This window comes from Tyto alba, unplaced genomic scaffold, assembly GCF_018691265.1.
Source record: "Tyto alba isolate M040663 unplaced genomic scaffold, T.alba_DEE_v4.0 Super-Scaffold_40, whole genome shotgun sequence".
Lineage (NCBI taxonomy): Eukaryota > Metazoa > Chordata > Aves > Strigiformes > Tytonidae > Tyto > Tyto alba.
In genome coordinates, this window is record NW_024881316.1 from 18,840,878 (window position 1) to 18,856,938 (window position 16,061).

Consider the following 16,061-nt stretch of genomic DNA (forward strand, 5'->3'; position numbering starts at 1 on the left):
CACAGTGATGTTCCTGCAACAACTATGTGCCATTCTAATAAAGCATATGTATACTCAGACTTGCAAAGGCTGTTGCATCCTCCTCGTCTTTACTGGATTAAATGTAGCCACAATTTTTCCTGAAAACAGGTGCTGTGGCCCAAACACAGCACAGACTGTACATTATGAAGTCACTAGAAGAGTAGTTACTGGAATTTTGCATGAACTTTACAACTGTATTTATGCACACCTTCCACTATTTGTAACGATCAAGTACAGACTGATTTTTGGCAAAGTATTTGCCTATTCATTTGTTTCCTCAAAAGTTCTGAAAAATTGTGAAATGCAGATATTAGCTGGTTCTCCTAGTGCTACCTTGCTAAAAGAAGTAATTATGAATGAATTAACTGTATATTCACTGTGCTATAAACAGTTTTAGTTCTATCTTTGTAAAGCAGTATTGAGTTACCCATATCAAATTTAGTAAGGCAATCCTTTATTTACCTTTTGTTTTTATTTTTAAAAAAAGCACTAATGGAAAAGCAGCATCTATTTTTAAATCTTATGGACTCTAATTGTTCCATATCAAATGAGAATACACTACAGTATATGATAAACTTCCGTATTTACAAGTATCAATGAAGCCTCCAGCCTGCTGAATATCTTCCAAGAAGAGAAAGATGAGCCAGCTTACATTTCCTGAGAGTGAAGTGAGAGATGTTTAGAGTTTATGGCAAGATGTATCTTTTCCAGCTGACATATAGCATTACCTGGTATATGTCACTTGTAACATGACAATGTTACAATAATTTGGTGATCAGAGCTCAAGGAGTTAGTTTAAACAACTTTCCTATGGTGAGTAATGATTTACTTAGTACCGTGTTGATGGAGACACTAAAATCTTAACCTCTTTGTGTTTGCTATGGGATTTAAACTGAGATCTATTATGAATAAAAAAGTAAAGCTCAGGTGACCAAATACAACAAATCTCCACATTATTCTCAATATTTCTACATCAAATTACTGTATTTTTGATTCCCATGTTTTGTCTAACTTGACTGGTACAATGGGAAAAGGGGGAATAACTAATGAACAATTCACCAATCTCTGCCTATAAAGGGCATTTTAAATTCTTTTCAAATAAAAGTTAAGAACAGCTGTTTGTTACTCAGAAGAAGAAATAATTTCCTTCCCATCCATCTTCCTCAAATCACATTAAGATGCACTATACCGTTTCATGTTACAGTAGGCCTCAAGTTGTTTTCATATGACACATTATATGATGCAACTCAAGGGAAACTATTCGGACAGCTTAAGAGTTATTAATTACTTAGGGAGAGCTCAACCCACTCAGAAAATGTACGACTGAAAGCAAAGCTGCAAAGCATTTTAACACTGAACAAAGGGATTTACCTAATTTCATACACTTCAGCATGCCTCTGCTTTCATTTACTGAACAGGTATAGATTAGCTGCCACTTTTAATATACAGGTGGTTTATAAATATTTTTTTTTAATAAAAGCCAATGTTATTGCTATTAAAATTTTAAAGGGCATTTGAAAAAAGAATAGTTTGAAAGAAAAACAGAAATATCAAATCTGTTACGCCTGCACAGAGTACTTTTCCCCTAGGGTTTCCAGCAGTATTCTGTACCATTATTTACAGGAATTATTACTGAACTCCTGGTCCTAATGAAGTCAAAGGCCAGTCTGCCACTGATTTTAAAGAGGTCAGGCTAACAAAATTAAGTCCATTGTCCAAGTTTGGCCAATTTCTGTGCATTTTAACCTTTCTGAACAAACAATCAGTCAGCAGCAATAACAACAGACTTAAGAGTAGTAACATATAGTAATGGACACTGGAAATGTAACAATTTTCCTTTTCATTTTCCAAAGCAGAATTCTGCAGCCTGATAAAGTTTTGAGAAAATTCAGGCCAACATTAAAGCTTTTGGAGTCTTATCTTGTGTAAGGCAACTTTCAGCACTTCTGATACAGTTATACACTTGCCCTTCTCAACTAGGGTATTTGTTTTATGAACCAAATAGGTCTCAGAGTAATCAATGAACTTTCATGGCACCTGGAAAATAAAAATAACCCTAGCAAAGACCAAAGGCTACCAAAGCAAGAACGTGTGATTTGGGCACACAATCATTCACTCTTTCTCTTCCCCTTTTAATAATGAACGTTTTAAAATGTTAAAAGGTGACAAAACAGGTTCAGAAACTAGCAAGAGTATCGTATTATAAAATGCTATATTCAAACAGTATTTTTGCTCTTCCAAAATATCACACCTTACCCTGAATGCTGCACAATATGCAACATTCTGCTCTAATCAGTAGTAAGCATCTTTCCACACAGAGGCACATGGGGTGGCAAAGAATGATAGCCATATCACTGGAGAACATTGTGAAGGAAGAGGAGTCAGGGACGAGGAGAAAGCCAGTGCATGACTACTTCAGCAAGCTAAAACTTACTTACTCAAAGTCATCTCATACTCCAAAGGATCCTCCTGCACCTGCACTGGTGTAGACTCAAGAGAACACAATGCAACAGAGTAGATCCAGAAAACGGATATACTATTAAGCTGCCTTTTTAAGTACAAAGGAAGTAAAGGAAATGTATAGGGTACTAGTGAGACTTGGGTGGCTTTTGCAATATTCAGGCATTGAAATGTTCCTCCAGACCCTTTTGAGCTCAACATCTAATGTACGGTTACCTGTGATTCAGAAAGACTGAAGTCATCTTTATGATTTATTCACATCTTACACTAAATAGAGCTCTTGCATTCAGACTGTTTCTTTTCCTTAGGAGACAATCAGAGAACAAGCAAACATTCTGCTCTCAGTGCCTGAGAGATGGGGAATACAGATGAGAAAAATTTGGAACTCTAGTTCTCTCACAAAGGGGAAAAAATTTCCTCTGCATCTGCTTTCTCCTAGTCATGTAATCGCATGACACTTTCTGGTGTCCCTCTGTCTCATGCTGTTCAAACCAGACTGGTTTTCCATGTGTTGGCAGCACTTATTGACCAAGAAACATGCAGAGACTTTCTAACAGTGCTGGTAGAAAATGACCAAAACCAGCCTCTGTTCCCCCAGTCTGTTTTTTCAACCTGATTCTTCTCATATGTATTTTCAGTAGCTGTGGCAGCCAGGTAACACCTCTGTTGCAGATACTGGCATATCAGTAATGGATACTTTCAGTTCCACCTGCCCCTCCTCACATGGATGTTACAATAAGAAGTCGCATTTATTCTGCTGGTTTTAGAATCTTGTGAATACAGTGATGTCTCTCATATCAAGTGTCCTTTCATTGAGCATTTCTCCACATTCCATGGATGCTAAATCTGCTCATGTATCAAAATTTTAGAATGTCAGTTAGGAAAAGGTCCTTCCAGTACTAGCATCTGTCTTCCCATCATAGCTACACTGAAAATATAAAAATTACTCAAAGGAAAACTATCTCTTCTGAACTCTCCTCATCTCCTGTCAGGAATCATGCTCTTCCTAGATGTATACCTCACTCTCCTTTCCTTCTGTAGCTCAGTGTAGAACACCACACACGTGCAACTCCCATCCCCATTTTCCTAACAGGTTTCTACTCCCATCATTCACTGTAGGGAATAAAACCTCCCTGCACACATGGTCTTATTCTCCAGTATGAATGTCCTAGAAATCTTCAGTGCTTTTCCTTACTCAGAGCCACACTAGTAAATTGATTGTCTCTATCAGGAAACTTATTCAGGGTCTGACACATTTCTCACAGGCAATCCACAAAAACTGAACAAAACTTTGTATTTGGAGATTAATGGCAGAATCTGGGAAAGTGTGATGATCTGTCCGTTTCTTCAGTGCGTTAGTGATTGTTTCCTAAAATATGGTCTTTGTTCGATATTTAAAGCTAAGATGTGCTTAAAAGAATGGCAGAGATTTAAGTTTTCTTTAAGTCATTCAAGAATTATATCAAGCTTTTCGGCATTTTTTACATAATCTCTCATGGTCATCTTGCTGTACTGAATGTCCTAAAATCCAGTTGTGGTACTATTTTTTTTCACGTGTGGCACCATCAAGAGAAGAGGATGTGAAATTAAATACTTTTAGAGGAACTTTACATACTACTTTTAACATCTACCTGTGTCTTTATTTAGACAGTTTATGAGCAGCTCTATAACTCATGTGAATCTTCTGGTTTGTTCCCACAAATGGAACAAAGACAACAGGTCTAGTTATTAGAGTAGTCTGTTATTTGGCAGGCTCTGAAGTCAATGAGATATTAAGTTCTAATGCTAAATATGATTATCTACAGTGGAATGGAGCTATTCAGCTGATCATGAAACCCTCTGAAGATATTAGAGGAAAATAATTACAGTAACCTCTGAAAGTCAACTGGCAGCAAAAATTGCTCTGCACGCATTTTTACATGCTTCCTACCCTGAAGCAAGATCTATGGTACAGTGTTAATTATTCGTAGATGTCAGTGGTTGCTGTTGTCTGGAAAAGCAAAGAAAATACAGACTATAAGAGAGGATTTGTCTATTGGAGGCCATGATCATTCAGTATGAACACAGATGATGCACTTCATACTTTGAAAGGAGGGAGAAAATCAAGAATGACATTTCTTTTTTTCTTGGCCTACATATCCATATAATCTTTCCTAGAGGAGAAAGAAATCTAAGCATCCATCTCTCCGTGGAGGTTTTCACAGACAATTTACCAGCACTGCACAGACATCTGTACAGGTTTCTAGAGATAACAGCCGATTCCAAAACCAGAGCAGTCTTTTTAGTTGGGTACACAGGAAGGCCAGTCAGCTCTAGCAGAGCTACATGCTGAGAGACGTGCACCCTCTTACTTCTCACGCTGGTCTTGTGAGAGTTACCTTGTGTATTTCTGCACGACATCGTGCTACCCAACCTAAACATGTTGTTTCCTTGGAACCATCAATTTCTTCCTGTTTATTCTCCCCTCACCCCCATTCCAAGCTTTTTGTAGATTTTTACAGTGAATCAATGGAACAAGTGCTAGCAAAGTGAACTGTTGATTACACTTGGAACAGGCTCCCCGCTTCCTTCCCTGGTTCACTCTGCCAGGTCCTAGACAACCCTGGCTGATGGTGAAAGGCAAACCATCTCACAGGCCAGCATCCCTCTTATGAAAATGTTGAGTGCTCACAGTGAACGTAAGAGCACGGCTGGCAATGGAAAGGGAGGGCTAGAAGGACTGATGTATGCAGGTGCAGCTGAACCAAACCAAGGGAATGTTTTTTACCTAACCTCCTCAAATAATTGCCCGGATGATTAGGCTCCTCCTCCTCAGCATGCAGGATTGCCTATAAAGTAACTGCAGGATAAAGTCTCAAGCAGGCTATACTAAGAAGTGCTTGAGAAAAAAGGCACAGGCAACACCGAAGGTACTACAGCCTACAACACTGTTATAGATGGATGTATCTACCCATCTTGATTCCAGCTGATGTCCCCAAAAAAAGAAGGTGTAAGTGGTGAAGATTAAGTTACCAACAGAAGAGAACAGAGTAGGAAAGAAGGTTAATGATACCAGATACCAGGGTTTGACCTGAAATAAGTAGCTCTGTCAGCTGCAAGGGTAACGCTACAGAGAGAACATGCTTTTGCTTTAACACCCCCTACACACAGCATGACTAGTCTATGAATATATAAGCCTAGTGTTCTGCTTACAATTTGAAGGATAATTAGATAAATAATGTGCTCTTTTACAGTTTGTAAAAACTGTTAACATTCATGGATTCTAAGTGAATGAATATGGAAAATAAAAGATCAAAAAATTCATTTGCATCACACAGAAAGACTTAATAGCATTTTCAGAAACTGGAAATTACCACTTTTCTGAAGTCTCAGGACTTAGAAATGAGTTGTCTAACTAAAATCTAGGTTTTTTTTAAAAAAAAAAAAAAAAAAAAAAAAAGAATCCATACAGCTTAGCCTGCATCTCTCTCACTTTCTGTAATAATGAGATTCTTTGGTAAGTTACAGATAAATGGGGTTAAATGTATCACGCTCAAAAATACCAACACTAAGCTTCACATCAAAAGAACCCACCAAACCCAACCTGAAAGAACACTGGATATTACCAGAAGTCCTCCTCCGGCTGGGGAAATAGGCCAGAAGCCTTATATAAAAACAAGGAAGGTTGATATGCTGGGAATTTACAAACTTTTCTCAAAACAGTAAAGGCTCCACTGTGCAAAAAACTTTTTTAACTTTGTGTTAAAACAAAGCTATACAACAGCTATAACAATTTGAGGTTGAATCATATATGTAACATCTATGTGAAAGTAACAGAATCAGAATGAACAACAATCTTATTTTTCAACAGTAAGGCTGAGATTGAAATCTTTAATGCTGATGAAAATTCCAAGAACATCATGTTACCTACTAAAACCTCAGGCTAGTAGATGAAGTGTGGAAGAGTTATGACAGTAAAGAAAATAGCACTAATATCGCCAATATTTTGCATTGCATAAAATTGTAACATTTAAGCATGCAATGCAATGCAAGATATGTTTTTGAAGCTTTAAAAAGGAAATACTTTGTTGCCTCACCATCCTGTGACAAAACCAGCATTTTGATGAATTTGCTCTTACCTTATAAATTATTTGGTTGACAATGGAATTAAGTATCCAGTGTTCTAGAAATCTGTACTCTTAAGGAAGAAAACCCACTAATAGTATAGTCTGTAATAGAATCCCAGAATGGTTGAGGTTGGAAGGGATCTCTGGAGGTCACCTGGCCCAACTCCCCCTGCTCAGACAGGGTCACCTATAGCCAGTGGTGTAGAAGTACACTTTTATTTGTGTATGAGAACAAAATCAATCCAACATAAGCTGTTTAAAGAGATGACATTTAATTGCAGTAACAGAAGTTAGGATGCTGTAAAAAATGTCATCTTAGACATAATATGGATTCATATTAGTAGTGTTAAGTGGTCTTTAAGGAGAGCAATGGAGCAAGGCTGTGTTATAACTCCTCAGACTTTCAAGAACTCTAACCAGTTAATGAGTCATGACTTTCCTTTCCATGAAATCATATCAGCTATCTTGAATCACAAAGTGTTTTTTTAGTGCTCCTAGCACTTTCACAACAAACCAATCTTAAGCTTATGTAATTTCCTGGTAGCATAGCATATTTGTCTCCATATACTAACAGCAATACAGTTATTTATCACTTTCTAAATTTAAAGAGAGTCCTGAAGAAAGAAAAGTAACCTATGAAAAGTAAGAAATCATTTCTAAGTCTATGCTCCTTTTTGAGTAAACACTGATGTCTGATGGCTTTCTTTGCATCTAACATTTTCAGACATTCAAGTCATCATATACAGTCTGAAGTACAGTGAACTACTGCTACAACTGTCCATATGATAATTCTTATGAGTTAATGTCTTTATTAGATATTGTCCACAGTTCATATAGTAATGAAATGTCTTATGCTAAACTTTCTCAATTCTCAGTGACTTAATTTCATGAGAGATATTTTAAAAACCCACTCTACTGAACTAGAAGACTCCCCTCCTAAAACAATTTGTTTCCAAATAATGCCTTTACCTATAAAAATGAGCAAGCATTATCTACTAATCCTGAACAAGTCAGCTGCTAGATGTCAATACTGAGCAGTGGCAATAATTTAATGCTGCAATTGCATGTGCTGTACTTCAAAGTAAACTCACCTACTATGGAGGGTCCCAAGTGCAAGAATTGGAGCTGCAAGTGCACTTCTTCCTCCCAAGTCTTGGCAATAGTTCCTGCTATTGTATGTGCTCCTGGTGAACACTATTATCTTTTTGTTTAGTGTCACAGATTAATTTTAACTGGCATTCTTCTAGCATTCTGAACCACTCACTCAGAGACATATCCAGTAAGATAAAAAATAAGGTGCGTGGAGTCACAGCACCTTGATGATGCTATCTGTGTTGTTACTTCTCAGAAGTGGTCCAAAGCAAACCTCAGGTTCCTTAGCCAGAAAACTGCAATTAGTATTTTATCAGATATGCATTCAACAGTATTTGAGTAATTGGCACTGCTCACCATAGATTATAAACATACACATTTCTTACTAAACTCTCAGCAGAGTTCACAGAGAAAACTGAGTAAAAGATAAATTGAAGTTTATCAAGGACTTCAACATTAACATTGCCAATAGAGGTGTAGCAATAGGCAGCAGCCTAATCCCTAAAATAAAAGATACATACATTTTCATATGACAACTAAAAACCTAATGACATATTAGGAGCTATCAACAAGTTATTCAAGGCCTGTATTGTCATGCTCAATCCCAGAGTATTTTTAGGATTGTTTTTTTTTAAATAGATTTCTGAGATTTTGCAACTAGTAACATTGACTAAACTCATAAATAACATTATCTCTTGCACATGGTTCTGTTAATATACCAATATCTGTATATCAGGACTTAGCTTCTATAGATTACAGACTGTTCTTCATGTTGAAGTTTATTAAATCATTCCAAGTTTTGAACCGAGTTTGTGACATAACAAATATTCACTCAAGACAAGGCTGCAATCACCAAATTCTGTACATTTATGACTGAAATCAAGTTGATACCCAGACCTCCGAGTGAAAAATCCAGGGCACGGACTGTACTGTTCATGCAAAATTAATGAAGTATTTTTAAAAAGTTGGCAATTTATCTCCATAAATAAAAAACATTTCATGGCATGATGATAAAAACTGTAAAGATCTAACCACAGAGAAATGCTAGAGGCCAAAAATCTTTCACAGCCAGCTGAAAATAAATGAAAAATCAGTGTAATAAAAAAGCACCAGGCAGTTTTACTGTGAGAAAGCCTATGAAGTATTTTTAGATAGAAAAACTAAAAACTCAGAAGCAAGGTGGGTGAAGGATTCTCTACAACACCTTTAAACAACAAAGCCCCAGTGTAGACACAGATGTATCAGCACAAACATCTTTTTGTAGGTACAACTTTAGTTAGGAGGAGGACTGTCTGGCATCATAGCTAATACAAAATACATTTCACAAAGTGTTAAATCACTAAATCAAAAAAAAAAAAAAAATCTGATTTGTTAGTTGTTTGTTTGCCTTTTTTTTTTTTTCCCTCGTCTGCTGATAAATGACTTCTGAAGCACATGGCACCAGTGTTTCAGCTGGAGAAATTATACGCATTTTACAAAGATACATGAATCCTCTCAGCACATTCAGCAAAACTGATAAATGATCTTTCAATCTCTAATTTTATACTACAACATATGAGGGCTACACTCTATCCTCAGCTGCATGCATTATATCCAGCACATTTCATTAAATTCTGTGTGGTTGCATATAGCATTGCTGTATATACCCATATTAACTATGGATTTCTAAGAAACTATTTTAATTTTGCAACTGTATTTTTGTTCTAAGACTATTTTGCCTACTGTTCTTATCGAGCACAGGTCTTGCTACAGACTTAGGTCTGCATCCTGCTTATTGATTTATAGTAATATCATATACTCACTTTTGAGGGACTTTTTTCTTAAAAAAGGATGGCCAAGAAAAACCAAGACAGCATTACAAAGATTTTAAAAGTTGGCATGTTTGGCAATGAGTAAGAGACGTGTAAACTTCTGTGAAAGTTCTGCACAGTCTGGCACCACTTACAGCTCCCTTCAGCTAACATACCGGTAAACTGAACAACCTGTGGCACAATCTGTGTGCCATAGGGGAGCGTCCAGGTAAATTGCTTGTGCTGAATCTGGAAATCTAATAACGCAATAACTTTGTCTAGCAATTGAGGTATCTATGACAGTATATGTTTTAATTTTTGCTATCTCATCCAATAAGAAAACTGAAAAATAGCTTTGGCATCCCTGTCGGCCAAAACTAAAAAGGAATTCTATATAGGAGTATACAGCAAACATTAAATTGCTAAGATACTGCAGATGTCATTGTTTTAACCAAAACAACAGAACTGTTTTCCACAGGGCAGGTTAAGCCATTAAACTGAAGGTGCAACTTCAGGGCTTGCCTAAGCTAACAGGAGGCTGCCCTCCGCCCCAGCAGCGCGTTCTGGCTCCTTCCCCGCTGTGACTGTGGGAGGTCGCACAGCCACGGGGATCAGCCGCCAGCCTCGCTGAACAGAGAGGCTGATGCTGGCGTGGAATAAGGGAGATGAGGGTGAGAACTGGAGAGAAGTGCTGTGAAGGTGAACTAATATTATTTTCTTCCAAATAATAATCTCAGCTGGACAAATTCCTCCTTTAAAAACAAAGGCAGCAGGAAAAAATAACACTGATCTGAACTGAAATACCTGTATTTCAAATTAAGGAAAGCTTTTTAAGTAAGGAAAGTAAACTGTCTTAACTATTTGTTCACCCAGTTCTTCTGTGATTTGCACATTGCCTGCCTTAAGTTTCATCCTGAACGGTGAAGCACACAAGGATCCACAAAAACATTGCTGGTCTCCTGCACACTCTCACTGTGGACCAGTGCCCTTAAAGTACACATCCTCAAAGCTCCTTCCCTTTACCTGCAAGTGCTTTACGTCAAGAACAACATTGCTGGGGAAAAAAGGAAAGAAAACAGTTTGCTTCATCCAACACTGTGTTACCAATTCAGCTGGTACGACACTGCCATACTAAGTGCTCCACTGTCGGGAAAACATACTACAGATCAAAGAATTCAGATTTGCTACAGTCAGTGGCATAATTAAAATAGTTTTTCTGCTCTGTTTCCTCACAGTCTGCTTTCAATGTAAGTACTATGTATTTTTATATATACTCTTCCCCTTTGCCACCTCTCTGTCATTACTATTGCTTTCCCAATTCTTTCTGCATAGTAAATTGCTTGTTAAATTATAGGATGATTCAAGCCCAATATAGCAATTAAAATCCATTACTGCCTGAATTTTAAATGTTGTGAAAAGATCTTGCCATATGTTTTGTAAATTGTCAGGTAGAATCAAGCCCAAATATACAGAAAAAGACATTCACATTCATTCTTGAAAAGAAGATTGTCCTATCATTTTTCATGGTAAGAGGCCCCAGTTTTTCCCCTTAGTAATGAAATTAAGTAACTGGTATTTACATGGTAGGTACAGCTCCAATTTGTTCTTTCAACAGTAATCCCTGTATTGTCCTTATTTTTAATTTATAAAATGCATTAAGTTTTCAAATTTCTGGAAATAAACACAAAGTACACAGTTGCAGTACCTTTTAACCAGAAGCGGAAAAAGAAAGATTGTATCACTGCAGCTTCTGATCCACTACTTTGAAAGACCTGGAGAAAGCATCAGAATTTTTACTAAATTCAGGCTCCCACACTCAGGAAGCAAATTCCAGAGACAAGGCTCTTTTCTTGAAAATACCCTGCAACCAAAATACCAGACATTTCAGTCTTAGCATTGTTGGCTCCAACAGCTCAAATGACCTCAAATAAATACACGATATAGGAAGGGAGAGGTGGTTTCTTACATAACTATCTAATATTTTAATACACCAAAGCCTAGCAGGACTTTCTGCAAGCACAGATAAAAGATGATTAGCATAACTGTTAACTACTGCCTCCAAACAGGTGTGCCACCTCATTGTCATTTTCCATAGATGTGTTAAAAGTTTTCGATGAAATCTTTTGGCAACTGGTGATTTTCACATCTATCCATTCTATATTGTATTTTAAAAAAATCAATACACTATTTCTTAGTATAGATCTTATTAATATTCTTCAGTAGGACTGCTGAACCTGACTCTGCTGCCCAAAACACATGCCATATGCAAAACTAATCAAAAATTATACCCATGTGGACATTCACTGACAGTTGAAGTCATATGCAAGGAACACAGTATTTATTATTTTGGTGAAGAAAGAATTCTCAACAGATACAACCAGAGAACACATGGCAAAGTAAATGGCTGCAAATCCACCCAGAGATAGGTGCCTTGGGGAGCATACTGCTAGCTATGAAGAGGCTTCTACCGGTGAGCACAGAAACTTACTTGGTGCCAGCTGTGCTCTAGGAAATACAATTCCCAAAGCATTTTTTATGATTAAAATGGTTAGCATTAAAAAAACAAACAAACAAACAAAACAAAAACAAAACAAACAAAAACAAACAAACAAACAACAACAAAAAAAAAATACTTCCCCCATAAACATTCCTTCATCATCAATTTCTGTTCTTAGCAGAAAGAATTGTGCAGCCTGGAATACACTGATAGAAGTGGGAACAGTATTTCTGCATCTAGTAATCAGACATCACAAGGAGATGAAACATTTTCTCTGAAATATGGCCCAAGCCACAGCCACAGCTCTTCTGGCAACAGTGACAAACAACATTGCCGATGGAGCGCAGTAGTCCAAATACAGTCAAAATCCAAGCTCTTTTGCAGTATCTTACACCAAAAGGGGAAGAATTCTTAGAACAGTCGCGAGAGTAATCCCAACTGCTAACTCTGAGCTCATTTAACAGCCAGCTACAATAATATCCTCAGTAAATTATTATGGTTTGTCAAGCCAAACAAACTACAAAATAAGAAAGCAATGACTAGTGCCATTAAGATTTGCTAATCATAAACATCCATTCCAAAAACATTCTGAAACAGCCGAAATCATCTTACTATCTCCTTCACTGGCACTTTCAGTGGAGAAGAAAAAGGTCCACCAGCAACCCAGAAAAGTGAGAATGAGGACCAACTGACATTTGATGCATCTTTAGAGAAGGACAGTGAAATTATTTCATCATAGTGCTGTTTACTCTAAGGGAACTATAGAACAAAGATTAGCCTAAAAGGCTTCATGTCCAGCATACTGAATGCTGCCAGCAAGTCCAAAGGATTTGTTATCAGCACAGAGCCCTGTGCTGCTTTTGACAGCAAGCTCTGTGCCAAACTGGAATATACCTCATAGGTAGTATATGTTAAACTCTGGAGATCAAAATATGACTCCACCATGTATATGCTGAAATAAAATTAAAACATCATACAATTACTATTATTATAATTATATAATTAGATTGTCTGCACAACGATATTTTACAGTGAATTTCTTTAGGATTCAAAGGCTTAGTTAGACTTCTTTACTCAGAAATAAATTCTATTAATGTCCACATAAGAATTGCAGTAACTAACTCACAGTATTTTAATTTAAAAACCACCCTTTAATCCTGAAAATATTATTAGAATTAGTATTTAATAGTTTACATGGAGCATAAGAAAAGCTATCCATCTCCTATCACAAAACGAAATATATACAGAACTCCGTTACAAAAAGAGATAAAGACAAGAGAGAAAACTAAATTCCAACATAAATAGACATAATCAATTTCTCAAGTTGACACTGCATTGTAAATTATTTACAACATATAAATAGGTGCAACACTACTCCAGGTCCATTGAAAAAAAACTAAAATGGCATCACACAAGAAAAATGGCACAGCATAGCTTTCTATTACCCACACTACGACTGAATGAATGAAATGTAAGAGGAGATGTGCCAAGTTACTTGATACTTGCTAGTCAGCTTAATCAGATACTCTCAGTTTCCTGCAGGATGGATAACAAACACTTCTGCTTACTGCACACCACGTCTACTAAAATATTTTCTGAAGCAGAAAGATCCTAAAAACCTCTGTGCATCTAATAACACAAGGGGTCTGCAACCACACAATCTGACATAATGCAAGAGAAGGAGATTTAAATAAAAATAATGAATTACAAGGTATCATACATGGATAACTGAGATAAAGTAAATTATAAGATTATGATGACAGATCTCTGAGCTCCTGACTATCCTCTGCCGAAGGGCTCAAGAGGATTGTGCACTGTTCATGTGTTCGGTGTGCGTCCACGTGTAAATAGTTGTATCGTGTGTGTGTTTTAAAAGTTGTTAATACAGTTTCTCTCTCCCTACATTAGTGGGGTAAAGCTAATCGGTCTCACGATGAGATACACTGAGCCAAGCCCGTGGGAAAGATCTGGCATGTTGCAAAGGAAGATCTGTGGTACAAAGGAATAAAAGGGCTCAAAATCATGATGTGCACCGCAGTAACATGGGCACCAGTTACTGGAATTTACAATCAGTCCTGATCTGACTAGGTAGACGGCCCACCTTTACTTAACTTGGAAAAGAAATATGTATAAATTTATATGTTTGGTAAATAACCCTACTGTGTCAAAACCTGACTTTGTGCTCCTGACTACCCTATGCCCTTATTTTTAGAAACCAATTCAGAAGCTCAGAGGAGTATCAAAAATCCTTTAAACAGGTAATTTTAAAAAAATCTTGTCTGAGGTGTTATCTCAACAATTATTTATTATTATTTATTCAAATACTGAATAAAAAAGCAAATTCTATTCTTAATTATGACATGCATTTCTCTGTGAAGAAAAGTTAAAAAAGCATGAGCAAAACTACTGCCATGAAAAACTAGGATTTAATGGAAATTCTGCAATGCTTGAATGTTACTGAAAATAATTTTAATCCTTTTTTTTTGTTCAGTAAGTTGTACTGTTTACTTCCACAACAAGCTGACTGAGCATCTTATCTTGTACCTCATTAACATCAATAAGGTGATGTTAATTTTCAGCCTAACTATATTAATACATTAGCACTGTTACGCATTTTATTAATAATCATCTCAGTTGCACCATCCAGCTAAAGTTTTCATCCATTAGATACGCATAATTTTAGGGGAAACTGAAAAGATTTTCTCTTTAGTTTTCTTTAATGAGTATACACAGAAAAAAACAACGTGGAGGGAGAGGAATCTGAGAAACAAGAGACCATTAAAGCCAAACTACCTGCCTTCCAGGTTTACCCTTTACTGAAATTCTTTATCCGCTGACATAGTTACACTGAAAATTAAGAAAAACTAGACATTTCTATCTCAAAGAGTCATCCTCCCTCCAAAAAGGTGAACAGATAAAATACAGAAAAAAAAGTATCTATTAGATTTCTCTCCCACTCCATAAATAAAGTGATAAAAAATGTAGTACTGTGTCTTTCTCAAGTATTCTCCTTGCAACTGCTAAGCATTAAGGCTTTGCTAAGCCACGGGTATCAGCCACGATGTGAATTCCCTATTCTCACTGCCTTCACTAATAAACCATTTTTAAAAGGAGAAAATAAAACAGACATTAGTGTTCAGGACTATTAATAGAAGCTAGGAAAAAAGCTTTGCATTTTTAAACATCAACACCACTTTTCAGACCCCTTCTAAATACACTGAATTCTTAGAAATCAACACCTTCAAATAATGAATTTTCACTCAAAGTAATATGAATTTTAAATAATTCACCCTTTTCCAATTTCTAGCTCCTCTCACTGTTTTTGCCATTGATTTTCTTACAGTTTCAGAATAAGTCAGCTTGCAATATGCATTTCACTGCACACAAAGCACTGCTTAGCTTCTTATTCCTAAATGAACATAACCCCACATTTTTTGTTACTGTCTTGATTTTTTACTCTTTTATAGTCTCATGTTTCCACTCAAATTCCTATCTATTGAAAAAAAAAAAAAAAGAAAAAATCTGTAAAATGTGAAAAATTAATAATGGATTTTAAAAAAAAGTTTTCTTACTGAAAAACTTTCAAAATATTTTTAGTAAAGACGTGCATGGGTGGTATCTAATTTTACATGTTCCTTTTCTAAAGATAATCTTGATTATTCTGGGAAGGCCCTAATAAAATTAGAGCACTCTTTGTGTCAAGTAATATTATCTAGTCATTTTTCCTTTAATAGCTAATGTTCAAGGTATTTAAAAAAATACAGCTATTACTTTGTTTAACTTTGCAGTATTACACAATCTTAAAAATTTAGCATTTACAGTATCTAATACCTCAGGAAAACTCTGAATCTATTTAGTAATCTAGAACGTTTAGGTCCTGTTTCTTGAACCATTCTCCTCTCCCAAAGATCACTGTGTTCTTTGTCTGGGTGCCTCCAATTCCTCTCTTCTGCCTCTCCCCTGGCCTCATGCTCCCCACAGCCCCTCTTTGCTCTGCCCAGGATCCAAGCAAGGGAAGGTCTGAGGGACAGGTGCATTTCTTCCTCGGCAAGCTGGAGCCAGACTTCTTGCAACAGAGAATACCCAACCTGAAGA

At 36.6% G+C, this 16,061-nt stretch overlaps 1 protein-coding gene across 3 annotated transcripts in view; it reads right to left on the reverse strand.

The window, feature by feature from the left end:
• COL19A1 (collagen type XIX alpha 1 chain) overlaps positions 1-16,061 on the reverse strand; it is a 177,702-nt gene that overhangs the window by 148,752 nt on the left and 12,889 nt on the right. The gene's annotated exons all lie outside the window — the stretch shown is intronic.